The following is a 27,520-nucleotide window of genomic DNA, read 5'->3' on the forward strand; positions in this document are numbered from 1 at the left end:
CAGTGACGTAAACAACCATGTGACCATAGGATGAGCACATATACTGCAGTATTAAGAATACCATTAACAGTTAGATGCTACAGCTGTGGTGGCCAAAGTGCGGCACAGGGGCCATCTGTGGTCCGTGACTGGTTTGTTATTGGCCCTAGGCACATTACAAAAAAGAAAGAAAACGCGCAAAAATTGGGAAAATAACCAGAAGCATAATGAGAAAAAAACTAACAGTTGACATCAGCCAATAATAACAACACAACACTTTGTCCTTTAATAACAAACCAATATACATATATGTATGAAAATATATACATATATATATATATATATATATATATATATATATATATATATATATATATATATATATATATATATATATATATATATATATATATATATATATATGTATATATATATATATATATATATGTATATATATATATATATATATATAGTGTTTTTTTGCTCCAGTTGGGCTATTATTTTTAACCTGCCCATTGTACAGCACTTTGGCTACCCCTGTGGTAAATTTTAAATGTGCTTTATAAATAAAGTTGATTTGATTTGATTTGATTTGAAAAAGGTTGGTGACCTCTGGTCTAAACAACTAGGATAAACATTAACATAAAGGCTGTGCATTCTTTACACAATGTTATCCATTTATATACTCCAAAGTGTCGAGGTGAAACAAACGGAGATGTGTTTAACAGGAAGTAAACTCGTGTGATGTCACATAAACCTGAAGTGTAAATAACTCATCACCCAATTTGCATTTATTAAAAATCCTTCAAAAACATTTACAGACTACAATGGAAGAAGATGGACATATTTTAACACACAAATACAAATAATATGGCTGTTATTTAGCCAAAACAATATTTAATGTGTCCTCTATTTTAGATATTTGAAAAGAAAATACAACTTGGTTAAAATATTCTAGTGTGTGTATAATTAGTTTTTGAGCACAAAAAATACCACAATAATAATGATAACCGTGATGGTTTTGGTCACAATAACTTTATTCAGCAATTGTATTTAATGTTTTGGTTGTGTATTTTTGAGAGACCCTCACCCCCGTCTTAACAGAGACAGAACCTGTTTTTTGTTTTTTTTTGCTTTTGGTCTGGATTTTTATTCAAGTGCAACATTTTCTTAACAGAGTATATTTTATTTGTATTATTAGTATTGTTATTATTGTTATTGTTATTATTATTTGTTTAACTTGCATATTTAAACATTTCCATTCCAATTACAATGTTAAATTATATGAGAAATACAAGTTTATTGCATTTAAAAAGGTATCATTGCATTTACAGTGACGTGCAGTCAGGGGAGGCAGGTGAGGCAGGGCCTCACGTGCCATCATGGAAAGAAAAAAAATGTAAAAAGAAAAAAATATTTATTAAATTGTTATATGTATCCAGTGAGTATACAATAAAGTTATTTTCCATTTAACTTCACCAGTTTTAGATTATTTTTATTCAAAATCGCTGAATTTTCACATTTGCCGTTCAAATACTGAGAAGAGACGGTGCGGTGATCAGCAGCCAGTTGAGGCACGTCATTGAGCCTCACCATGGATTGCGCAATGACTCGGCTAACTGCTGGCCTGCTGTGCAGTGAGACCGTATTGCTATATGAATTATATTATACATTTCCATAGTTTAGTTAGCTGAGGTATATAAAGTACAGTGTATTTTGTCAACAACTGTATGTGTGTAACGTATTTCTTGTGCTGAGCAATCATAAAACGGCTGCGAAGACGCACTGGGTGAGGCACCCAGTTCTCCCGCCTCATGGTGGTAGAGGGCGCTAGTGATCCCAGGGATCATTCTTGCGACTACTCGGCTGCAGAATAAGTGACAACAAGCTAGCAGTACTCTGACTCGCCAAACTGGGAGAAGTGCGAGCAGACACATGTCTCTCCAGTGGAAGCCAGCCTTTTTTTTCCTTTTTTTTTCAAAACTGTATTATAACAAACATGGCATTTTTATTAGAGTAAACCAGCGTTTGTGGGTGTGTTTTGTCAGATGCAAAAATATTGTTTAATTGCTTTCAATAACATTAAATCAAATGAATGTGTCTGCCAATATGGAGGATTATACACTGTATCCAAGATGAAATACTTCTCTAAACTGGACTTTAAGACAAAATGAATCGATCATACAAAGTAGGTTTTCATGGAGGATAGCTATTGCTGCTTCAGATACAAGTACAGAAAGGTAAGATACACTCACAATACTTGATTTATTTTGTTAAAACCAAATGGGACCAAAACGTATTTAATAACAACTTTATCAAATAGTTTTTGGACCCATTTATCATATCATAATATCATTATGATAATGTTTTTATGAAAGCAAATAAATCCCTTCTTTTTCTTGTTATTCTGATGTGCAACCTAATGATTAGAGCTACACATATGAATTTAAGTAAAAAAAAGAAAAAAAAAACCTCCAAAAGTATCTCTGCCTCTCTTGGTGTATAGTTCACCGCACGTCACTGCCTTGCAATATTATTATGCATTAACAATACGTCAGTGGTAAAAATGGTCTCAAACTAATGTTGACAGTGATATCGTTTATTGGCAATAATTTGTAGGTCAATATATCATCAAGCAAAATGTTTTCAATGTCCAAGGCCTAGCCTAGGACAGTTCTTATTGACTAAAACAGCTTTAGTCCAGTAAACTAGTAGTCTAGAGCTGTTTAGTCTACTAGACTAGTACACTAGAGCTATCCTATCTAGTATTATCTAGTCTGAAACATACTGTATATAGCACATATGTCAGAGTCAAGGCCCGCGGGCCATATCCGGCCCGCGAGAAGGTTTTTTACGGCCCTTGGGATGATTTTGATTTATTATTAGAACCGGCCCGCAGACCGCAGATCTTTTTTTTTTTTTTTTTTTTTTTTTATTTCTTTTTTTTTTTTAGACCGCAGATCTTTTACACGCACCAAGCGGATGCCGGTCCAAGGTTCCGAAAGGGGGCGAGCGGCCCGCCGGGACGCGCCTGCCGGCCGAAGGGCTGCAGCCCGGCCGTCAGTCGCGGAGCCCGCCGTGCCACGCGCGCCAAGGGGGCGGGCCGAAACCCGGCCCCGAGGCCCTGAGACTTCTGCTTTGTTTCCCCAAACCGCGCGTCACCGCCGGGCCCGCACCACCGTCGGGCTGCAGCCCGAGCGTCGGTGGCGGAACCCGTCATGTGCCGCGCGCGCCAAGCGGAGCGGGGGGGTCAAGCGGGCCGAAACCCGCAGGCCACCCCCTCACCACGAGGCCCTGAGACTTCTGCGTTTGACCCCTACGCGCGGCCCGTCGGGACACGCCCGCCGTCAAGCCACGAGGGCCAGCCGTCGGGTCGCGGAGCCCGCCGTGCCACGCGCGCCAAGGGGCGGGCCGAAACCAGCGGGGGGTTTCGGGCACCCAACTCGCCTCCCTCCCACGGAGGGAGGAGGGGGGTTTAATGTGAACATTACTGTGCAATCACATATTTAGAGTTTTTACTCAATTCAAGTTTAAAAGTTAAAGTTTAATATTTGTTTTCACTGCATGTTACTTCTCCTTAAACAAAGTGTTGTTTTTGATTTATAGATTTTTGCACTTTATTTTATTGTATTTCAATTTAATTATATTTTAAAAATATTTCAGTTGAGTGGATGATAGAAAATTGCTATTATTGTTTTTTTCTTTGAAGTAAATTTAGCCCACTTTTGCTAAAATAGAAAATATAGGCTACTGATGGTGCCTTGAATACCGGTTTCTTTCATTTAATGTTCATGTTATGGGGATTTTTATATAAAGGAAATTTGTCTTTTGTGTCTGTTGAAAATTAAAGATTACTGACAGAGCCATAAGAAAATATTGCTTTATTTATCTGATCATATTGGAATATATTTGTTAGGTTTTCAGTAGGTTCAATTAGGTTCACTAGACTATATGCGTCATTTAAAAATTTTTCAATGAACATTCGAACAGTCCGGCCCTCGGCTTGTAGCTAAATTTTTTATTTGGCCCTCCGTCCATTTGACTTTGACACCCCTGGTATATAGTAAACTAGTAAGCTAGGACAGCACTAGTGTACAGGTGACACTCAAAACATTAGAGCATCATGCAAAGGTTCGTTTGTTCCAGCAATTAGATTTACAAGGTGACACTGATATGACATAAACTCATAATACTCAAGATGTTTTAAGCCTTCTTTTGATATAATTTTGAAGATTACGGTTTACATCTTATGAAAACCTAGACTTAAAAATCTTAGAAAATTTGGTTTCAAAATGGGTAAACCATGATCATCATAATGATAACAAATACAGGCTTGACATATCTCACTTTGCATGTAATGAGTTTATATAACATGTTAGTTTAGCATATGAAGTTGAATCTCTGACATGAATGGATTTGTACACAATATTCAAATGTTTTTAGTTTCACCTGTACTAGACTAGTGCTGTACTATCTAGTAGATTAGAGCTTGCCTATCTAGTCTTATCTAATCTAGTAAAAACTAGATCCAAAATAGTTAACATTTAGATTGGTAAACTAGTTAAATAGAGCCATTCTATCTAGTCCAATCTAGTTTATGACAGTTCAAGTAGAGTAACAAACTAAAATAGGGATAGGATAGGATTGACTTATTTTCATCCCACAAAGGGGAACTTATGTGGTAGGGGGAAACATCAAAGAACACAAAGGACATAAAATACATTAAAAGAGCAGAGCTTGGACCATGAACCATGCATAGACAAACAGCAAAACAAAAACATCATGTCAACACCCATAAACACTGTAGTGACCAATGCGGTGCTCCATACCATTGTCTGCTGGGGTGGGAGGCACCATGATCAGAGACATGAACAGACCCAACAAAGCAACCATGAGAGCCGATTCCGTCCTAAGCTACCCACTAGCTTTCGGCCGCATGGATGAGCGAGAATCTGTCCAGGGAGACCGAGGTGTCCGATACATGTTCATTCAGCCAGGGCTCTGTGAAGCTCATCCATCCTGACGGTCAGCGTTAGCTCCTCAGCCTTGTTTCTTCCTCAGGATCTCCTCCGGTCTTTCCACACAGACTTTGGTGTGGCAGAGAGCCACCAGCTGGACTCCGGTGCAAACAAGGTCAACGGCTCCCCAGAGGCAGATCCAAAAGTTCACAAAAAAGCACTGCAGAAGTTATAAAAGTTCCACACATTGTTACGCAGTTCCAAAGGGGTCCGGACCAAAAGGCAAAAAAACATAAAAACAAGAGGCAAACATCAAGAACACAAAACAAGGAAACACAATAGCACAGCTCTTGTCTTGTAGATTAGTACATAGGACAACTCTAGTAAGACATGCACCTGGTAATTAGGTTGATTGTCTCTAGTGTGTGAATGTGAGTGTGAATGTTGTCTGTCTATCTGTGTTGGCCCTGTGATGAGGTGGTGACTTGTCCAGGGTGTACCCCGCCTTCCGCCCTAATGCAGCTGAGATAGACTACACAGCTAAAGTAGACATTTTGAAATTAAAGACCAGCTTCAACATTGTTTTTTTAATATCATGACATTTTTTTGTTTTTTTATGTGACAGTTAAGAACACCAAAAAGTGATATGAACTTATGGACTATTAAAGTCAAGGCTGTTATTGTGTTTATGTTTAAGTAAATGGAGTGGTTTGCTTACTTTCACATGTGTGTTTATGCTTGTTGAAAATATAAAAGGAGTCAGTTTTGGACTTTCTTATTACTTCCCTGTGTTTTGTTTATTTTTGTTGCTGCACTCCTTTCTCAGTAGTTCCCACTTCCTGTGGGAGCGCTTACCCACAATCATGCTACTGATTAGTGATCAAGGGACACACCTGCCAGTGATGCCTAATTAGGATACTGCTTATGGCCGGTGTCATCCTTTCACCGTTCTTGGTTCATTGTTTATGTGGTATGTTACTGACTGAGTCTTATCACATTTTTTTTATTGCACTTCCTTCTTTTATATACTCTATGCTGTACTCGTCTGTGCTACTGAAGCCAGACCTTTGTTTCCTTTCAAACTGGCCATCATGCACTTACTGTACTTTAACTCTAACATGTGAGTTAATGAAGCTCAATGTGTTTGAACATTGATACCCTTCATTATTTGCACTGACGTCTTGATATATTGTGTTCACAAGAAGAGCATATGCACAACCTGAGAACGGCATGATATTGGTCGTTGAAAGATGACAGGAGGCCTAACGGCTGTGATGTCACTCACCATTTGAAGCCATTAGTGGTTTGTGAGTGTTCTGAACATTTTCAAATTCATGTTGTGTGCGTGAAAAGCTCATTGACATCTTACTATCAGCCCATATGTCATCTCACACACAATGGATGCAAGCTCAAATAGGAGTAAAGAGGCATAGATCACGGTGGCTCATTGCATAGTACCTACCATTAAATGGCATTTACTGTATATTTAACACACAAACAGTATGTAAACAGTACACGAGGCACATACAGTCCATCACCATGCCAGCTAGTGGTGAAATCAGAATCTAAAATACAAGTGTTTTCTTTTGTCGGTGTCTTTGTGCTGTCGGAAGAATTATGACATTGGGTAAGACTTTTCATTCCATTTATATCAATATTTGACTTGCTCCATTCTTTCCTGATGAAGTACCTCTGCAAAACGTTTTACATGTAAACAATCTAAACCAAAACTAACAACTAAACCGGTTGTGGTTTTAAATCTCAGCTCAGATGTCTCTGTTTGGAGGAACATGCATGGATTTCCTGTTCTTGTCCAAAACCGGCCTGACACAAACACGTGCACATGTGCATGTGCGCGGCAAAACTATTGCCATCATTCCTCAAGGGCAAGCTTTATTAATCACCAAATTGATACTTTATAGCTCTCAACAAATGGAACACAGCTTAAAGGCCTACTGAAATGATTTATTTTTATTTAAACGGGGATAGCAGATCCATTCTATGTGTCATACTAGATAATTTTGCGATATTGCCATATTTTTGCTGAAAGGATTTAGTATAGAACAGGGGTCACCAACCTTTTTGAAACCAAGGGCTACTTCTTGGGTACTGATTAATGCGAAGGGCTACCAGTTAGATACACACTTAAATAAATTGCCAGAAGTAACCAATTTGCTCAATTTACCTTTAACTCTGTTATTATTAATAATTAATGATATTTATCTTTGTGGAAACACTGATCATCTTAATGATTTCTCACAATAAATATATATAGAAACAGATAAATATCAATATGCAACACTTTATTTTTATATTTTCTCTAAGTGCACATTTTTCAAATTGAACATTTTCAAATGATCACTTCTAAGACAGTCTTGTGAAATCACAATATCCCATTTTAACTAGCTAGCCACTAACATTTTTTAACAAATCATGAATTACTTTGCACCATGTTTGTACTAATAATAACTCATGTAAAATACAAAAGTAAACTCTCAAATTTTTAAATCATGTCACACTTTGAACTGGACACTAAATCTGTTATCTGTTTCTTTGTCAGTTAGTGGGAAGCCTGGCATTGCATGCTGTTAACTAGTGTGTTGTACTCTGGTGTGTAACTTGACACTGCAACTCTGAGTGACTCTTGCAGATGTGCATCAGTGAGGCGTGTTCTGTGTTTGTTCTTGATTAAGTTCATGTCAGAAAAGGCTGATTCACAAAGATAAGATTTTTCCTCATTGTTTGCGGAACCTTCTTAATCTTTTGGACATATTTTCACAGCAATCTGGCCTTAAGCTTAATTATGATAAATGTAAAATGTTAAGGATCGGAAATCTAAAGGGAACGTCCTTTCGAATGGAATGCAAAGTGCCTGATTTGTGGACAGATGGACCAGTTAACATACTTGGTGTTGTTGTCCCAGAAAATCTGGAAGATCTAGGCTCAGTAAATTATGATAATCGACTAAGAAAGCTGGACAAAATTATGCAATTATGGAAAGGGAAATCCCTAACCTTGTATGGTAAAATGTCTATTGCCAACTCATTAATTATTCCTCAATGTATTTATTTGTTTTTGTCATTACCAGCTCCATCACAAAACTTTTTTAAGATTTATGAGTAGAGGGTCTTCGATTTTGTCTGGAACGGCAAACCAGAAAAGATTAAAAGAAAGGTTTTGTACAAAGAGTATGAATATGGGGGCCTGAAACTTCTCAACCTTGAAGCTATGTGTCTGTCTTTAAAAGCATCAATTGTTTCAAAGATGTATTTAAACATTGAGTGGTACACAAATGTCCTGTTGGACAAAAAACATGTACTGTATCAAAATAAATTGTATCCTTTTTTACAAGTAATCCCCTCCCAGAGAGTCTGCTGGGAAACATGGCGGGGTTCATAAAGGAAACAATCAACTCATAGTGGTGTTTTCAATTTTATGTGCCAGAAAAAAGAGACAATATTTTGCAGCAGTTAATATGGATGAACTCTAATATTGTAATAGATGGAAAGCCTTTCTTTTGGAAAAATATTTTTGAAAGAGGAATCATTTTTGTCAATGATATTATCAATGAGAATGATAAAATTATGATGTATGATGAATTTAGAACTATGTATGGTGATGCTTGCTCAAGCTTTTCATTTTATCAACTAACTGGAGTAATTGGGAAAAGATGGAAACAAATAATTAATTATGGAACTACTAAATTATTAGTTTGTAAACCTCTAATAAGAAATTCTAGTTGGCAAAAAGGAACTAAAATAAATAGAAAAATATATAATTTTTATTTAATAAAGAAATCTTTGAAGGCTGCCCCATACAACACAAATGGAAAATGGGAGGACTTTTTTGACTGCCCGTTGCCATGGGATGCCATATTCAAACTAATCTATAAAACCACTATTGATGTGCAAAATCGTTATTTTCAAATTAAAATTATTTATAACTTCTTACCCACAGGGAAAATGTTAAAATTATGGAATATGACAGAGTCAGATGATTGCTGATTTTGTTGTCAGGAGCCTGAATCCACCCTGCATTTGTTTTGGTATTGTCATATTGTGTCTTTGTTTTGGGTGGAAGCTGAAAAAATGTGTTTAAGGATTGGTTTGTTTATGAAGCTTGATGTGTTTTCTGTTATTTTAGGAGAGTTCATTGACAATCATGATTTAGTCAATTTAATTATAGTACTCGGTAAAATGTTTATTGTTAAGGCCAAAAACAGATATTCACTTAGTATTACTTTCTTTAAAACAATTATTCAGTATTTTCTAACTTTAGAAAGTTACATGGTTGAAAACGATAATGATGCCAAAAAACATTAAAAAAAAGATGAGAAGTCCTCAAAGGCTTATTTTGAAAGTATAATTATGTTTATAGATTATATGATATCTGTTGTTGTGTTCCCTAATTTGAGTGACCTGGACATAATCTGGACTGTACATAAATGCTTATTTTGAAAATGTGATTTTGTTTATAAATTATATGCAATCTGTTGTGTTCCCTAATTTTTTTCTGTGTACATGAATGAAGGTGTGTGTTGCTGAGTCCGACTTGGACATTATCTGGACTGGCCCTGGTTTAAAAAACCCTTTAAACAAATCTAATTTCATTGACAACCTGGTCTGTTGAAGATAAGGCCCTTTTTTAAAAAATAAAATAAAATAAGATAAATAAATAAAAAACATTTTATTGGATAAAAAAGAAAGTAAAACAATATAAAAATAATTACATAAAAAATAGTAATTAATGAAAATGTTAGTGGACCAGCAGCCTATACAATCATGTGTGCTTCAGGGACTGTGCCCCTTGCAGATGTGTTGTCTATGTTGTGGGAACCAGAATATTGGTAGCAGAAAGAAATAACCCCTTTTGTGTGAGTGGGTGTGGATGAGTGTGCATGGGGGAGGTTGTTTGGGTTGATGCACTGATTGAAAGTGTATCTTGTGTTTTTTCTATGTAGATTTAATTTTAAAAAAGATAAATAAATAAATACATTTAATTTTTTTTAAATTTTTTTTTTTTTAGAACAAGCCCGCGGGCGACTCATCTGGTCCTTACGGGCGACTTGGTGCCCGCGGGCACCGCGTTGGTGACCCCTGGTATAGAACAATGACGATAAAGTTCGCAACTTTTGGTCTCTGATAAAAAAAAGACTTGCCTCTACCGGAAGTAGCGTGACGTCACCGGTGGAAGGGCTGCTCACATTTCCCCATTGTTTACACCAGCAGCGAGAGTGATTCGGACCGAGAAAGCGACGATTACCCCATTAATTTGAGCGAGGATGAAAGATTTGTGGATGAGGAACGTCAAAGTGAAGGACTAGCGTGCAGTGCAGGACATATCTTTTTTCGCTCTGACCGTAACTTAGGTACAAGGGTTCATTGGATTCCACACTCTCTCCTTTTTCTATTGTGGATCACGGATTTGTATTTTAAATCACCTCGGATACTATATCCTCTTGAAAATGAGAGTCGAAAACGCGAAATGGACATTCACAGTGACTTTTATCTCCACGACAATACATCGGTGAAGCACTTTAGATACTGAGCTAACGTGATAGCATCGGGCTTAACTGCATATAGAAACAAAACAAATATGCCCCTGACTGGAAGGATAGACAGAAGATCAACAATACTACCAAACTCTGGACATGTAACTACACGGTTAATGCTTTCCAGCTTGGCGAAGTATAGCAATGCTGTTGCTAACGACGCCATTGAAGCTAACTTAGCTACGGAACCTCGACAGAGCTATGCTAAAAATATTAGCTCTGCACCTACGCCAGCTCTCATCTGCTCATCAAGACCCGTGCTCACCTGAGTTCCAGCGATCGACGGTACGACGAAGGACTTCACCCGATCACCGATGCGGTCGGCGGCCCGGAGACGGAGGAAGTCAAGGTGAGGTCGTTCGGCTAGCGCGTCTGCTATCCTCAAAGTCCTTCTTGTTACAGTCCCTGCAAGTGTCTTGTGTGTCTGTCTTGCCTGTCTGGGTGTGGTCATGTGTGGGCGGAGTTTGGGTTCCTGGCTTCCCAGTCTGGCACACCTGGCGCTGATCAGCCTACTCACCTGCCTGCCATCAGCTAATCACCTCCACTCCACAAAAGCCCTGGCATCCTCACACGACGCTGCCAGATCGTTTCACAGCTCTCCAAGTGGTAACGCTTCTTGCCAGTTCTCACAGCATTTTGACAATCTTGTTGATCTTTTGTTTGTGCCTTTGCTCCTGGTAGCTTGTTCTTCGACTCACCATTGTTTTCCTCTGCCTCCAGTGCCGACCTCCTCTAATCCTGCCTGCCTGCCAGTCACCTCCACTCCAGCCAACGACGCCTTTCCCTCCTCCCTCATCTGCCTGAATTAAACCCTTTGGACTTTTTATCTGCCTCTCTTGTCTGCTTTTGGGTCCACCAGCTTCTTAAATCGTGACACTCCTGGTTGTGTTGCTGTAGTCCGCCGCTAATACACCGATCCCACCTACAACTTTCTTCTTTGCAGTCTCCATTGTTCATTAAACAAATTGCAAAAGATTCACCAACACAGATGACCAGAATACTGTGGAATTTTGAGATGAAAACAGAGCTTTTTGTATTGGATTCAATGGGCTCTGAATACTTCCGCTTCAACAGTTGACGTCACGCGCAAACGTCATCATGTCGAAACGTTTTCAGCCGGAAGTTTGCCGGGAAATTTAAAATTGCACTTTATAAGTTAACCTGGCTGTATTGGCATGTGTTGCAATGTTAAGATTTCATCATTGATGTATAAACTATCAGACTGCGTGGTTGGTAGTAGTGGGTTTCAGTAGGCCTTTATGACTATCGCAACATTGGTAGGATTGATTGATTGAAACTTTTATTAGTAGATTGCACAGTACAGTACATATTCCGTACAATTGACCACTAAATGGTAACACCCAAATAAGTTTTTCGGATTCCACGTAAATCAATTCATGGTAAAGGAAGCATTTGTTTTTTGAGGAGTAAAAATTATTCTGAATTTAGAGAGCACAAGTTCTAAAACATACAACCATCCCATCCGTTGGCATCCTATTTTAAGTCATTATTTTATGTTCTTATTTTAAATGTTTAGCACTGGTGCTACATGATAACGCGCCAAGACTTTCACAACGTCTGCCATTAGTTGTTTGTAAACACAGAAAGTGCTCTATGTTGTTGTTCATATTGATTTCACAGAGCAAAATCAATGCACCCAAGAAGAAAGGTGTGGTAATGCTTAACATGAGCAAAACATTGTAAATATTAGATATCATGTAGAGTTGTACGGTATATCGGTACTAATAAAGTACCTTCGTACTAATAAATTAAAAACAATATCGCCTTTGAAAAATACCCTTTAGAGGTTGCCCTCTAGTGAGTTCTTCAGACCACCACACACTGCCAAGAGAGCCCGGAATTCTGGGTATAACACTGTTTTATTTTCCTCAAATGGTGCAAAGTCTTTTGCTTTTCAGCAAAATGTCTTTTCTGCGTCTGTGTCTCTCAGCAGCACCTCCAACTCCCACCACTCGTCTCATCACGGCTGCTGCTAATAAAAGCGACAGGTGATTAGATAACAAGGGCCACCTGGGCCATATATGCACCTGTCGCTGTCTTTGAGGCCGGTCCTGACACACCCCGTTCTGCGGCAGGCCTGCAGGCCACGCCCCTCTCCACATACCCATACTTTTTTTTTTATCAGCCGCATGGTGTCGTGCAAAAAAACGGTAATTCTATAGGTTATTAACGAGTGCATGAAGTGTAATATGGAGGTATTTGGGCTTAAAAACTATCAATAAATGTGATGCTTTAAACACGGAAGAGCTGCGCTGCTTTAAAACATGCCTCGCCAAAGGTGGCGATCAAACTTAGCTAAACAAATAACAAGCAGTCAGACCAACAGGTAATACAGTTAACAAGCTCCTCTTTTGTGCACACACAGATACGTAGGCGCACACACAGCTGGCTTGTTGCCAATTATTAGCGCAGTCCTAACAGCCCACGTAGCGTAAACTAATGCAATTGAAATGACTGAATTTTGTTACAAATTCCTACAATTGGTGTTTTATCTGCTAAATGTCTTGTCTGTGTACTTTTAGCCATAGTGTTGTTTTTAGTATTTACTAATGCGGTCCTCTCCAAGGTTTCTCATAGTCATTCACATCGACGTCCCACTGGGGTGAGTTTTTCCTTGCCTTTATATGGGCTATGTACCGAGGATATTGTCAGATCTGGTATTTGAAGATCATAGCCTCCTATTAGAACAGGCACACTTCAGCATTAATCAAAATTAAATCTGACACAAACAAATTGACTTTTCAACAAACCCGCTATTTGATATTTTCAAACAATGGGGATGATTTAAAAGGCAAGAACAGATTTAGTTTGTGACAAGGTGACTACTTGACATGTCTGTCAAGTAAGGTTCCCTGAGGGTTGTGTGTTTGCAGTGTGTTTGTGTTGCTGTGGAGTTCTCCTGGACGCTACGGAAGATACAACTGTGACAAACACACACACACTCTCACACACACACACACACACACACACACACATAGAAGCACATAATGACCCAGTTTAGGATCACAATAAGGTAGGGTCTTTTTTCTTAAACAGCGCTGTTATCTAACCTTGAGTGGCAACAGATGTTTTTTTGGATCTGTGTTGATCTGTCCTTTGCCCACCCTTGGGAGGGAATAAAAAACATACTTAGGAGCGAGATCCAGGCATTCATAATGTTGCTACCTCTTTTAGGGTTTGTTTCGGAATTGTTGTGGTTTGGTTTTTGGCCCAGAGAAATGAGGTGTTACAGATGACCACAGAAACCACCAGCCAAATATGTGTTCACTTGTTTTTTTCTCATCTGTGTTTGAGTTTAATTCAATTTTCTGATGTGTTTAGATAGAAGCTTTTTATTATTATTACTATTATTATTATTATTATTATTATTATTATTATATTACAAAGAAACATGCATTTGTGAGTTGAGAGTTGCTACCACATATTTTGTTAGCGCCATGGCTGAGTCGGAGCCTATCCCAGGTGACCATGGGTGAGAGGCAGGCCCGCCAAGGGTGCTAAACAGGCAAAGACCGCAATGTTGGCACCTAGAAGATGGTCACGTTTATTGCGTTTTATTTTATTTACTTTATATTATAGTGCTGGATTACAACATAAGGAATTTAAAGGGAAATTGCTCTTTTCGAGGGGAATTTTGCCTCATCCATATTCCTAATGTGACGTTGGAATATTGATGTTGTTTCTTTTTCTGTGCGCTCTAAATAGAAAAGACTGTTAGCATGAGGCTGCTAACAATGCAGGTCATATAAAGTCCTCGAAAACCATCCAAAAACGTCCAATTTTACATGCATGTTGTAAGTATGTACATCATGTAGTAACATGCACATTCATGATAATAGGGTTGTCCCGATTCCAATATGTTTGTACCGGTACCAAAATGTATTTCAATATATACTATATTTTTCAAAATTGAGTGACCACACTAAAATTTCATATTAGCTTCATTTTAACAGACAATATATTGATACATTAAACATATGTGTCTTATTGTACTCTAATAACAATTTTAGAAGGTTAAAATAAAAATGAAAAGGCATTAAACACACTGGGCTTTTTTTATTGCAGTCAAATAAAAACTTACATGTGTATATATTACATATAGCCTGCCATAATCTAGGATTAGGTTAGAATAGAATTGAAAGCTTTATTGACATTGTATTAAATGCTTCATGATTTGCCACTTTTGGTCTGGCTTTAAGAGAAATACAATCATTATCAATCAATCAATCAATGTTTATTTATATAGCCCTAAATCACAAGTGTCTCAAAGGGCTGCACAAGCCACATTGATATTTGGGTATTTTCTATTTACAGAAACAATAAGCCAGCGTCAACCTGCAGTAAGGTGGTCCACGTCTCCAGAGATGTTACACTCCTCCAAATCGGTGGTACTTCTATTCGCATTGCTCCGAATTACATTCGCTACATTGCAGCCTTTTCTGACCGCAGCACCGAAAGGTTTAGAGGGCTCTCATTATACACTTAGACTGGTTCCCTAACTCAGGAAACACGCAGCCAGAAAGCTGCTGCTGCTACTAATAAAAAAGAGACAAATAAAAACACTTCCTTGCCGTATGTTTAAAAATGTTCCTCTTTGTTGAATGCTGCAACGATTTTAAATCAATCAATCAATCAATCAATCAATCAATCAATCAATCAATCAATCAATCAATCAATCAATCAATCAATGTTTATTTATATAGCCCTAAATCACAAGTGTCTCAAAGGGCTGCACAAGCCACAACGACATCCACTGTACAATAAAATGAACATGTAATTAAATCCCCAGCCTGTATGTCTGAATATTATAACATTGTATTGTGTTCCAGTACACTTAATAATAATAATAATGGATTAGATTTATATAGCGCTTTTCTAGACACTCAAAGCGCTTCACAGAGAAGTGAGAACCCATCATTCATTTTTACAACTCATTCATTCATCATTCATTCTCCGGTGTGAGCGGCACCGGGGGCAAGGGTGAAGTGTCCTGCCCAAGGACACAACGGCAGCGATTTTTGGATGGTAAGAGGCGGGGAGCGAACCTGCAACCCTCAGGTTTCTGGCAAGGCCGCTCAACCCACTACGCCATGCCGCCCCCTTGACATTACATTCTTGATAAAACATGTCACCTTGTTCCTATTAAAGTCTTAATTTTGCAAAGTAAATTAGGTGATTAGACTGTACACAGGGTCAATGCTGAATTTATTTTGGACTTTCTGTGTTTGTAACAGTACTTGAGATCTCAGAGTGTGGGCAGAAAGGGATCAATTTTGTCAAATGAATGGATTTTTTTACAGTAAGTTTGCAGCGCTGATAAAGGAAATCAAGATTTCAACAATAATTTCCACTTCGTACAATGGAGCTACAGTTCATTTATTTACTGGAGTAACACAAATGGCATTATCCAAAAGCCATCATTCCTGTTATGGATAATAAGATTAAAGCTTCCTTCCTTCCACACATACTCCTTTACCTTAACCACGGCTAGTTACCTGAAAGGTGTGTGTTGTTATACGGTCAGTGATCAGGTCAAGGCATACATCAAGATGATTGAGAAGACTCTGACTGGTGTGCTCGGTAGCAAAATACATTTCAAAATACACCCTTACTAGACTTTAGATAATACTGCTATCAAATTTTGAGCAAATAAATCCTGTGCATTCAGGTAAAGTTTAAAAAAAATAAAAAATTCAAATATATATATATATATATATATATATATATATATATATATATATATATATATATATATATATATATATATACTGTATAAAGGGAAACCTGCGAAACAGGCTTATAGGGATGAAATTGCCTCTGTGTTTTTTCCTGACCTAACGTATATTCCGCTCTACCCCAGTATTGAGCACTGTATAACGGATAAACCACAGAAACCTTGACTATATATATCAGAAACCTCGACGATATATATATATATATATCTATCGGTCAGGTTTAGGCCTGCCTCAGGGAAGAGGACGTCCCTGCCATGCACAGTCCACCACAGGCACCGGTGGAGGTGCGACAGGCCTAAGGCCCAGCGGCAAGACCACCTTGCTGTAATTCAAATAAATATATATATATATATATATATATATATATATATATATATATATATATATATATACTGACAAAGATTTGCATTTGTGTCAAAATATTGGGTTGTATGATTATTATTACGTTCGTAACAGTCTGCTGCCGCTCGCAGCCGCAAAAAGCTAAGTACTATCTCTCTATTTGTGTGCTTCTAATTGTTTTACAGCTTTCTTTATTCCTTCTCAAACATATTTAGTAGTCTTATCAAACTTACAAAGCACCCACTCTCTGTCTCACCGCCTCTCTCTCAGCTAGCTAGCTGCTAAGGTCCATTGCACCGGTCGCCCGGGGGTGAGGGGGGGGTCTACTAGTGTCAGGTTCAAACACTGATGACATCTATTAAACAGACAAGAAGCAAGGAATCATGCAGAGACAGAGTTCAATTTTGCTCAATGGAGAGACGTTATAGGGCTGTACTCTAGTTACAGATCCAAACTACGCTCTAAAATCCAGCCCACATGCTCCTCCATTTATTTGGGAGGTCCCTGGTTACATCACTGAGGCTGTCGCTGAGTGAAGGGGGTAATCTCAACAGCCCCAGTTAGACACGATATATGACTATTAATGAAATGCAAATGTGCTGACACTCGTGATATCGCCCTATCTCTGCTTTGTCTGCGTCACGGTACTCGATGTTCGGCCTTGGCAGTCAGCAGGCCGAGTTTGGACACAACACTGATACGAGATGACTTGCAATCTTTTGGATTGCCAGCTGTCCCTTTGCACAGATAGAAAAGTACAACTTCAGCACATATGATAATAACTATAGCAACGGCCCTTAAGCATAAGAGTTGTGTGATAATATGTACATCATTATTCTAACAACTAGAGGGTTCCCTCCAAGGTTTCTCATTGTCATCCCATTGGGTTGAGTTTTTTGTTGCCCTGAAGTGGGATCTGAGCCGAGGATGTCATTGTGGCTTGTGCAGCCCTTTGAGACACTCATGATTTAGGGCTATATAAGTAAACCTTGATTGATTGATTGATAAGGTAGCAAAGTTAAGCTAGTCGCGTTCCAAGCAGCTATGCTCCAAAGGCGTCTGCTCCCTCACACTGCTGCTACTCTTCGCCTTTTTCTCCGATGACAGCAAGAACTTGACTCGGTGAGAGAAACAACGTGAGTATGGCTCTCTTCTCTTCGTGCACCGTTCTCATGGATAGGTTGTTCCTAGCAAATTCCTGCTCCGTCAATGATAAGAAAATAATAGCAAATTTTCCTACACAGGCTCACGTAGCGCGTAGTTAATTACTTGTCTAAAAAGGCAGCAGTACTGCGTTCAAATGCAGGTCACAGTTGAATTAGCAAGGCTTTTAAATGTATGTTGTGATGTTAAAATTGTATTTTTCACAAACAAAACAATCATTGAACAATGTATTTCTAATCAATTCATTTTAGCACTAGACATGTATCAAATTACATTTAAGTTTGATTTAAAAAGGATAGGAACAAAGTAATTGCCTTTTAACACAAGTTAGGACATTTGGCACTATATTTAGATGAAACATCAGTCAATGGAACACACACCTGATATCGTGAAGGTTTTTGGAAAAAATAAAAAATAATGCAATAATTGTTTTCACTGATAACTAATGACATTTGTTAAGGAGTAATTTTGTTAGTAATTCATTGGGAAAGTAACAAGTAACTTTTTCTTTGAAAACGTTATCAGTGACACAGTATGACTATGGCTGCCGTTGCAGTCCTAATTTGAACTATGCTGTCTTGGCCTATACTAGCTGAGCACTTTTGCTGTGATGGTCCCCAAAAGAATCTGCTGGCAACGTTGAGACTTTGTCTATTGTTCATTGACCTACACGGGACTAAAAAAGTTACATGTACCACAGTTTCCATGTGTATGGCATAGCAGTAGCTTATCACAATCATAAGTAGATTAGTGCCGCTGATAAAGAATGAACAGAAATATCCAAAAACTGGCAAAGATTTGGTCTCTACAGAGAGCCAAGGAGCCAAGGACTTGCATTAGTCGAATTAGAGGCTATTTGAGAGCTGCTCAGCTCAGCCTAAGCCAAGACTATTGGGCATACTGCTGAGGATTAGAACCCGGCCTGCAGCCCCCGGCAGTGCCTTTCTTTATTTCCAGGCCATTCCTGCAGAAGATCAGGCTCCGCTGGCTGTATAACATTGCACTAAGTGGCACAGAGGGAGGGAGTCGAATTCAGCCAAGTCCACTGGTCCACTGGCAACAGAGGTTGGCAGAAGAAAGACTGAACGCCATTGGTTTAAAAACAGCCAACACTTGATGATTGAACTGGCAAATTAGAGCCACTCTTCAAAACACATGGCAGTGCTTAGTTCTTTACCATTACTCACATCAAAAACACAGACCATATACTCAATAGCATCAAATATCGTCGCTAAGATCGACTACTTCATAAGGCGTCGGAATTAGATATCGTAGACAGAGACAGATCTAAAATGTAAAAATATGTTTAGCCTGTTTAGGTTGATTTCATCCGAGCACCCTTCATCTGTCGTTCATGCTCAATGACTAGCTAGGCAGCTCTAGTCTACCAGTATGTTACACTAGAGCTGCCCTGGGCTTAATAATACAAGATGACATAACCAAAACAATATATGAACATCCAACATGCTTTGGGAGTGCATGAGCTGCATGTACACATTAACCAAGATTTAATTCAAATCAAACTATTTTGCTAGACTAGAGCTGTCCTTGACTAGATAGGACTTGACACTACAGAAAATTGGATAGATCCAGTTGACTAGAGCTGTCCTATCTACTGTTGTGGAAGCTCCGGGAGAGTTATAGACCAAAGCTGTCCTGTCTAGTCTAGGACAGTTCTAATAGACTAATATACTAGTCTACTATCACTGCCATAGGACTAGATAGAATAGCTCTAGTCTAGTAGACTAGTAGTAAAACTGGGCTGTCCTAATTTATGAGTCTACTATAACCGTTCTGGACTAGATAATACTAGATACTGTAGGATAGCTCTACTTGCTACTAGCTCTACAGCTGTCCAGTTTACTAGAGTTGTCCTGACTACAGTCTACCAGACTACTAGTCTTCAAGACTAGAGCTATTTTAATTTACTACTCTACTAGAATTTTCCTAGTCTAGCTCTAGTCAACTGTTTTATTAATAAAATGTTTTTTATCTAGTTTTTACTAGATGAGATTAGATAGGCGAGCTCTAATACACTAGATAGGATAGCTCTAGTCTAGTAGACTAGAAATAGACTAGTGTTTTCTTAGTTTACTAGACTAATAGACTATAGATAAGACACGATACTGTAGGATAGCTCTACTAAAAAAGGTACATGTGGTGAGGTAATTACTAGATGCTTGTCAAACTAAGGTCTTGCACGTTATGCTGATATCTCATGGTGGCATAATGGCAGGCTTTTTTAGTGTATAATTGTTACGAGAAAGCCAAACCTGTATTTAACCATTTTTAATGCTTGTTAAACTGAGGTTTATTGAGGTCTTGCATGGTGTCAGTAGGGTTGCATACCTTTCACTTTTGAATGAATGCGGTACCAATTACTGGTACCAATTGTTTTTTTTGTGTGTGTTCAAATGTGTTAAATGTTATTTGCAAGTGCCATACTGTACCGTACTGTATTATATAGTAGACTTAGCATGCACTTACAATTCCAAGACGTTACATGACAGTATTGTATAGATTACGGCATGTTGCCATAGCCAGGTATTAGTCATTGCTATTAAGATGAATGTTCCAGTATTTTCTTTTGTTAAGCCCTACAAAGTGTTTAAACTGTAAGTGTTGCATGTATTACACGCTAGCTGTTTGATTATAAGGTGCATCTTAGATGTAGTTTTCATTACCAAATTTGGAGGTGTTGAAGTCCCCATGTAAAATCGCTAATACTAATAAGTAGCATGTCCAATGTTGTTTTAATTTTACGTTACTCTGTACCCGGTAGTACCAACGGACTTCGGTCGGTAGATACAAAAATACTGAATTTGGTACCGATATGTCATGCATGATGACAATTTTAGCACAACGTTCGATACCATATCTGTGAACACTGCCTTTTTCCCCCGAACATTTTTGTATTTTACCCCTCTTTTCCAGTGCACATCCGTAACTGTTTTTTTTCACGTATCTAAACTTTAATGGGAACATCCTGGTGTCAGGGTTACAAAATGAAAGCATGCCAGTAAACAAATATTGCACCACACTATGCATTCAGGTCATTCTAACACCACACTAGCACCCAGCAGAATTTCCCATATTTTCCTGGAAAGTTTCCCTTATTTTTTGAAAGTAGACCGGCATGCTCCCTACTGTTATACTAAATATAAAAATACTGTTCTCTAAAATAATTTACTTGACAATAGTGATGTGCGGATTGACACTGAAATTTCAATATTGCCGGTACCAGATTTATGTCGAAATACAGATTCGCAAATCAAAATATAGATACTTTTGATACTTGTTTTATTTGAGATAATGTGTATCATTAACAGGAACACAGTGTCAAAAAATAACCAAACTTGTAAAAGAGACTGTGTGTCAATGTTGGATGCTTTTGTTAAGTTTAGTATTTTCATGTTAATGTAAATTGTAGGTGAATTGTGAATTTGTTTTTATTCTAATAGTAGTTCTTATTCATTCATTTATTTTAATGCCCTTAACATTTTACCACTTTTCTTTTTTACTGTATGGTTTGAAACAGTGGTGTGCCGTCAGGGCCAGCAAAGCCTTCTTCGCTGGCCTAACGTAACCAGAAATCATGATCATAATTAAAGATACAATTATTTTTTAATTTACTTTCCCCTAAATATCTAAAATTATTCATATTATTTTCATGTCATATTATGCACGTTCCAGTGGTGTTGTTTTTAGTTTTAGTTTGTATCCAATCAGAATTCAGCTAGCTTATGTTGCTATGCTGTACCAAATCTGCCCGGGGCCTTCAGAATCAACAATGCAGGCGTCCGTGCACTGTAAGTGAACGGGGACATACAGTTGATAAACAGTTGCGATAGCCAATCAGATCACGAGTTGTTGTCAGTAAGGCCTTCTAGATGGCCTCACGTTGAACGTGACATTTACGCGTCCTTTGATTGGATACTCATTAGGACCGTTAGTGGATGAATTTGAGAACACACAGAGTTGAGAGACAGCTGCGATAGCCAATCAGATCACAAGCTGTTGACAGTAACTGTTCTGTTACAACTAAAAGTTGTAAACACTTGTTGTTAAAGTGTGTCATGCTTGTCATTTAATTAACATTGTTACATGTGTATTTGTCGCCACCATGTGGTCAGGGCAGTTAATATATCTTTGATAAGTGTGTACTTTGAATCAAACGTTATTGACCGAAAGTTCCATAAGCCAAGCAGACAAATGTACGGTATATGTTTTAATTGCTGATGCGTTGTAATTAATTTTTAAATGCGCAAGAAAATAACCCGTTTTGTACACTGTTGATGTGTTTCAATACTCAGTAGGGCATAAATGTGTTTCTGTATTGTATTTCTCCAGCAATGGTCATGAGGTGACATCAATTATGGTATTTTGAGAGGTATTCATTGAAGTCAGAGATCACTGAAGGCCTAGGTGGGAAAAACACGGCCCGCCACTGGTTTGAAACACAATTTTCGCGTAGTTTTTTACATTGTATTAGTTTGGCTGTATTGTTATTCACGCCACGACCTCAATATACTTCAGAGTTTGAAATGAACAAATAACTCTGTTTTTGAATCTCTATGCTACACTATATGCTATTATTTGAAATACACAACTTTGTATATTTTAGCAGACATACAGTATTAGGTATATTTGCACAAAGTATCAGTATCTGATCGGTATCGCCGATACCAGCCTGGATTTTACATAGCATTATATCGTAAAGAAAATTAGTGGTATCGCTCATCACGACTTGACACACCATCATGTATCCAAAACCTCCCCAATAGTGAAGTGTTGAGCACAAACACAAACACCACCCCCAAATATTCCAATAATGCGGATATTCACATATTTTAACAATATTGAACGCTTCCCATGACTCTGTTAAGCCAAAGTAATGCACATATCCACCACCAATGACACTGGAGCTTAAGTGACTTTCCAACTCCTCTCTGGGGGGAGGGGAGAACGAGGATGACAGGGGATGCAAAACAATAACAATACTGAAATAAACTGCAACAAAGAACAGTGCAATTAACAGTGCAATACATTTTTGTTAAGTTCAAACACTGATGACATCTATTAATCAGACAAGAATCAAGGATTCATGCCGAGACAGAGTTCAATTTAACTCATGAGGAGACACGTGTTTTGGGCTGTATTCTAGTTACAGATCCAAACTACGTTCTAAAATTCTAGCCCGCATGCTTCCTCTATTTATTTGGAAGGTCCCTGTTACATCACTGAAGCTGTCGCTGAGGGAAGGGGGTAATCTCGACAACTCCAGTTAGACACAATACATGCAAATGCAAATGTGATGACGCTGATGATATTGCCTTGTCTCTGCTCTGTCTGCGTCAGGGCGGTGTTTGGCCTTGGCAGTCAGCAGGCCGAGTCTGGACACAACACTGATAGAGACGGCTGGCAATCTTTTGGATTGCCAGCTTTGCACAAATACAAAAATCTAACTTGAGCACAGTAGCTAACAACTATAGTAATGGACTTTAAGCATACTAAAGTTGTGTGATAATATATACACATAATTATTCTAACATTTTTCATAACATGGTCACTACTGCATAATTTCTCTTGTTATATTCTTATTTCTACTGTTATATTTTTGATTCTTATTGTTGCTTTTTATTTTTATTCTTATTGTTATATTTTCTATTTTATTTCCATTTATACCCCCATTATTTACTTTTTTTGCTGCTGGTATTTTAATTTTCCTGAGGGAACTCTCCTGAAGGAATCAATAAAGTACTATCCATCTATCTATCCATTTATTGGCCTTGGCGCTTCTACTTGTCAAAAAAAATGTGGACCCCCACGGAATGCAAATATGTGGTTTCTTTTATTTGCGAGTTCACTCTGCACCAGCAATTGTTCAATATTATCTTGTACAAAGCGGGTAAACACAGTGAACAGAGAAATATGCAGTCTTCAGTCTAGTTCTGGTAAAACCGCTGGATCAAAAGTTGCATCCGTCTGAAGCTCAGTACAAAGTTTTGAAGTCTCGCCAATCAAGCCCCCTTTAAAAATGTGAATATCGCAGACTCAGACAGGAAACAATGACCAAAAAATGTTTTGAAGAAATTGGATTGGGAAATACTCTTACTGTGCTCATGACATTCGAGCAGTGAGATTAACAAAGGTGAATTAAAATGTATTTTCCTTTGAGTGAATTCATGGTTTTATCCATTCCACGAGCAAATTGATGTCAGAACATATAAATTGCTGGTATAAACCAACTGTATGTTATCTCCACTGTGGCATAACATGATTAAAGCGACGTTAAACAACACTCCCCCAGAATTTATGTAACATGTCTGCACTTTTTTTCCAAAGCAGTGTCATTTACTGTAATATGCTGGCAACATTAGGACTTTCTTCTCTACCCCCACACAAACTTCATCCAAATCCTTTTTAAAGCCTTATTTATTCTTGATTAATATCACCTCACAACGAAATACCCATGTTTTTCTTTGAATATATCATTATAATTGCCCACTTAAGGTTTCGGTACCCGGATTCTGCTCTTGGGCAAAAGTAGAGTCAAAGAAAGTTGTGCACATTTTAAAGCGGAGAGTTGACTCTTTGTGCGTGTTTCATTTGGCCAAGCAAAGCAAGAGACGCTCAGAGACAAATTACAATTAGATTTTTCCTTCACCTGCCAAGCGGATTGCAGCAGGTTTCATCACAAATGTAATTTGAAGTTGCAAACAGGACGCAAAGTCATATTTGCAAAATGTTATGGCTATGGGAAGACAGATGTTGACATTAATGTCTCCTACCAAGTTAATGTCGGAAAGCTAATCTTGACAAAATGAGTAGAGAGGAAACTGCAGCCTGGAGAGAAGCCTAAAATCACTTACAGTTTGATTACTGAGGGGTGTGTCATAAGGCTAAGGAAGAAACTAATTCATGTACAAAACCCAAAACCAGTGAAGTTGGCACGTTGTGTAAATCGTAAATAAAAACAGAATACAATGATTTGCAAATCCTTTTCAACCTATATTCAATTGAATACACTGCAAAAACAAGATACTTAACGTTCGAACTGGAAAACGTTGTTATTTTCTGCAAATATTAGCTCATTTGGAATTTGATGCCTGCAACCATACTTGCCAACCCTCCCGAATTTTCCGGGAGACTCCCGAATTTCAGCGCCTCTCTCAAAAATCACCCGGGACAAATATTCTCCCGAAAATCTCCCGATTTCCAGCCGGAGCTGGAGGCCACGCCCCCTCCAGCTACATGCGGACCTGAGTGACGAGTCGACAGTCTGTTTTCACGTCCGCTTTCCCACGATATAAACAGCGTGCCTGCCCAATCACATTATAACATCTACGGCTTTTAGAGAGTGCACAACTGAGCACACAACAAGGAGACAAAGCAGAAGAACGAGGAAGATACAGCCATGGCGACGCCGACGACGAGTAAGATGAAGAAATACGCTTGTAAGTTCCAAAACGAATGGAAACAACAATTTCAGTTTATCCAGGACAGTTCCAAGGGGAAGGGATATGCTGCCTGTAAATTTTGTAGAACAGACTTCTCCATTGAACACGGTGGCCGCAGCGCAGCACCGGTCACAGCCCAGTATTATGGGCCGCCTCGCTAAATGGAGACCCGAGGATGTAACTTATGCCGAGACAAAGATGGTTATGCTGATAGCTGGAAGCAACATCCCGTTCTCATTTGCGGATGTCTTCAACAAATCCGTGAAGGATATGTTCCCGGTTTCAGAGATCGTTTGTCAGTACACAAATGGCAGAACAAAGGCTACTCAAATAGTGAAAGGTAAGTGTTGTTTTTTTTTTTTTTAGTAAGCAGCAAGCTGTGCTTCTGGCTGCAAAGCATTGCACTTTCAAGTACAACAATGAGTAGATGAGTGTTATGCGTGTGTATATGTGTAAATAAATGAACACTGAAATTCAAGTATTTATTTTATTTAAATATATATATAATAAAAAAATATATATATATATATAGCTAGAATTCACTGAAAGTCCAGTATTTCTTATATATATATATATATATATATATATATATATATATATATATATATATATATATATATATATATATATATATATATATACAGTATATATGAAATACTTGACTTGGTGAATTCTTGCTGTAAATATACTCCTCCCCTATTAACCACACCCACAACCACGCCCCTTGCCCCCCCCAACACCCGACCACGCACCCCCTCATCTCCCGAATTCGAAGGTCTCAAGGTTGCCTGCAACATGTTTAAAAAAGTGGCAAAAAAGACTGAGAAAGTTGAGAAATGCTCATCAAACACTTATTTGGAACATCCCACAGGTGAACAGGCTAATTGGGAACAGGTGGGTGCCATGATTGGGTATAAAAGCAGCTTCCTTGAAATGCTTAGTCATTCACAAACAAGGATGGGGCAAGGGTCATCACTTTATGAACAAATGCCTGAGCAAACTGTCAAACAGTTTAAGAACAACATTTCTCAACGAGCTATTGCAAGGAATTTAGGGATTTCACCATCTGCGGTCCGAAATATCATCAAAAGGTTAAAATAATCTGGAGAAATCACTGCACGTAAGCGATGATATTACAGACCTTCGATTCCCTCCTGCGTTACTGCATCAAAAAGCGACATTAGTGTGTAAAGGATATCACCACATGGGCTCAGGAACACTTCAGAAAACCACGGTCAGTAACTACAGTTCGTTGCTACATCCGTAAGTGCAACGAAACTTACAGAGCCACTTCCATTTGGAGCCTTCCGTTCTGTCCTGAGGGACAAACAGCGAGAGACGTTTGCACAGTGCCTGTGTTTTTAAAGATGTAAATCTCCGTTGTTTTACACTTCTCTTATGTATTTTAAAATGTATGTCTTAATGTATTTATTTTGAAACTGCTCTGTGACATGTGCTGTTGACCTCTTGGCCAGGTCACCCTTGTGAAAGAGATCTTGATCTCAATGGGTTTTCTTATCTGGTTAAATAAAGGTTCTATTAACACTCTACAATGCAAAGCCAAAGCCATGATGCTTATTGTGGGCTTTCTGAGAATCAGCGTTTTATTTTACATACACATGAAGACAGACACGCTAAATGGATTGAACTGACTAGTTTGCTCATGTAAGACATGCGTTAGTCGATCACCTTTTTGTGCGTTTGCACATGTTTTTATTCACGCCAACATTTAGTAGATCAGTCCCTAAGGGTTTTCTGGCTTGCAATCATGTATGAACATGACCACAAAACACACTTGCAAGGCAATTTTAATCGCATATAAAATAACATAACATAAAATAGGAGCAACTTTTGGTAAAGCTATCACTAAATTGTTGCGCAAAAACATTGTGCTCTGATGACAGTTCAGAATTCAACACCCCTTTTATTACAGGGAATAGTCTTGTTTGTGTGGAGGAGCATGTGTGTCTCCGGCAGGCTGGGGGGAGTTGACTTTTCTCTATAGAAATCGAGACATCTTCATTGTGAATATGAAAACATCCCCTTTCAACACACAAAGACACCCATCCCACCCATGCAGAACAAAAACTGGAGACCACTGCAATGTCCTCAGCTGCCAGGCTCAGTCGTGTCGTCCAAAAAGTGTGATATATCGTTGTGGATTTTGTCCAATCAGGTTGCTCCCTTCTGACATCATATCCCTCTCATTATCACTTCAGCTGGGGGGCGCTCTGAGTTACCTTAGCAACGTGAGTAATTATTTTTCACTTGAGCAAGCATTCGTGTTTTTTTTTTAATTTTTGCTAAGTA

The sequence above is a fragment of the Entelurus aequoreus genome, linkage group LG08 (assembly GCF_033978785.1).
Source record: "Entelurus aequoreus isolate RoL-2023_Sb linkage group LG08, RoL_Eaeq_v1.1, whole genome shotgun sequence".
NCBI classification, from domain to species: domain Eukaryota; kingdom Metazoa; phylum Chordata; class Actinopteri; order Syngnathiformes; family Syngnathidae; genus Entelurus; species Entelurus aequoreus.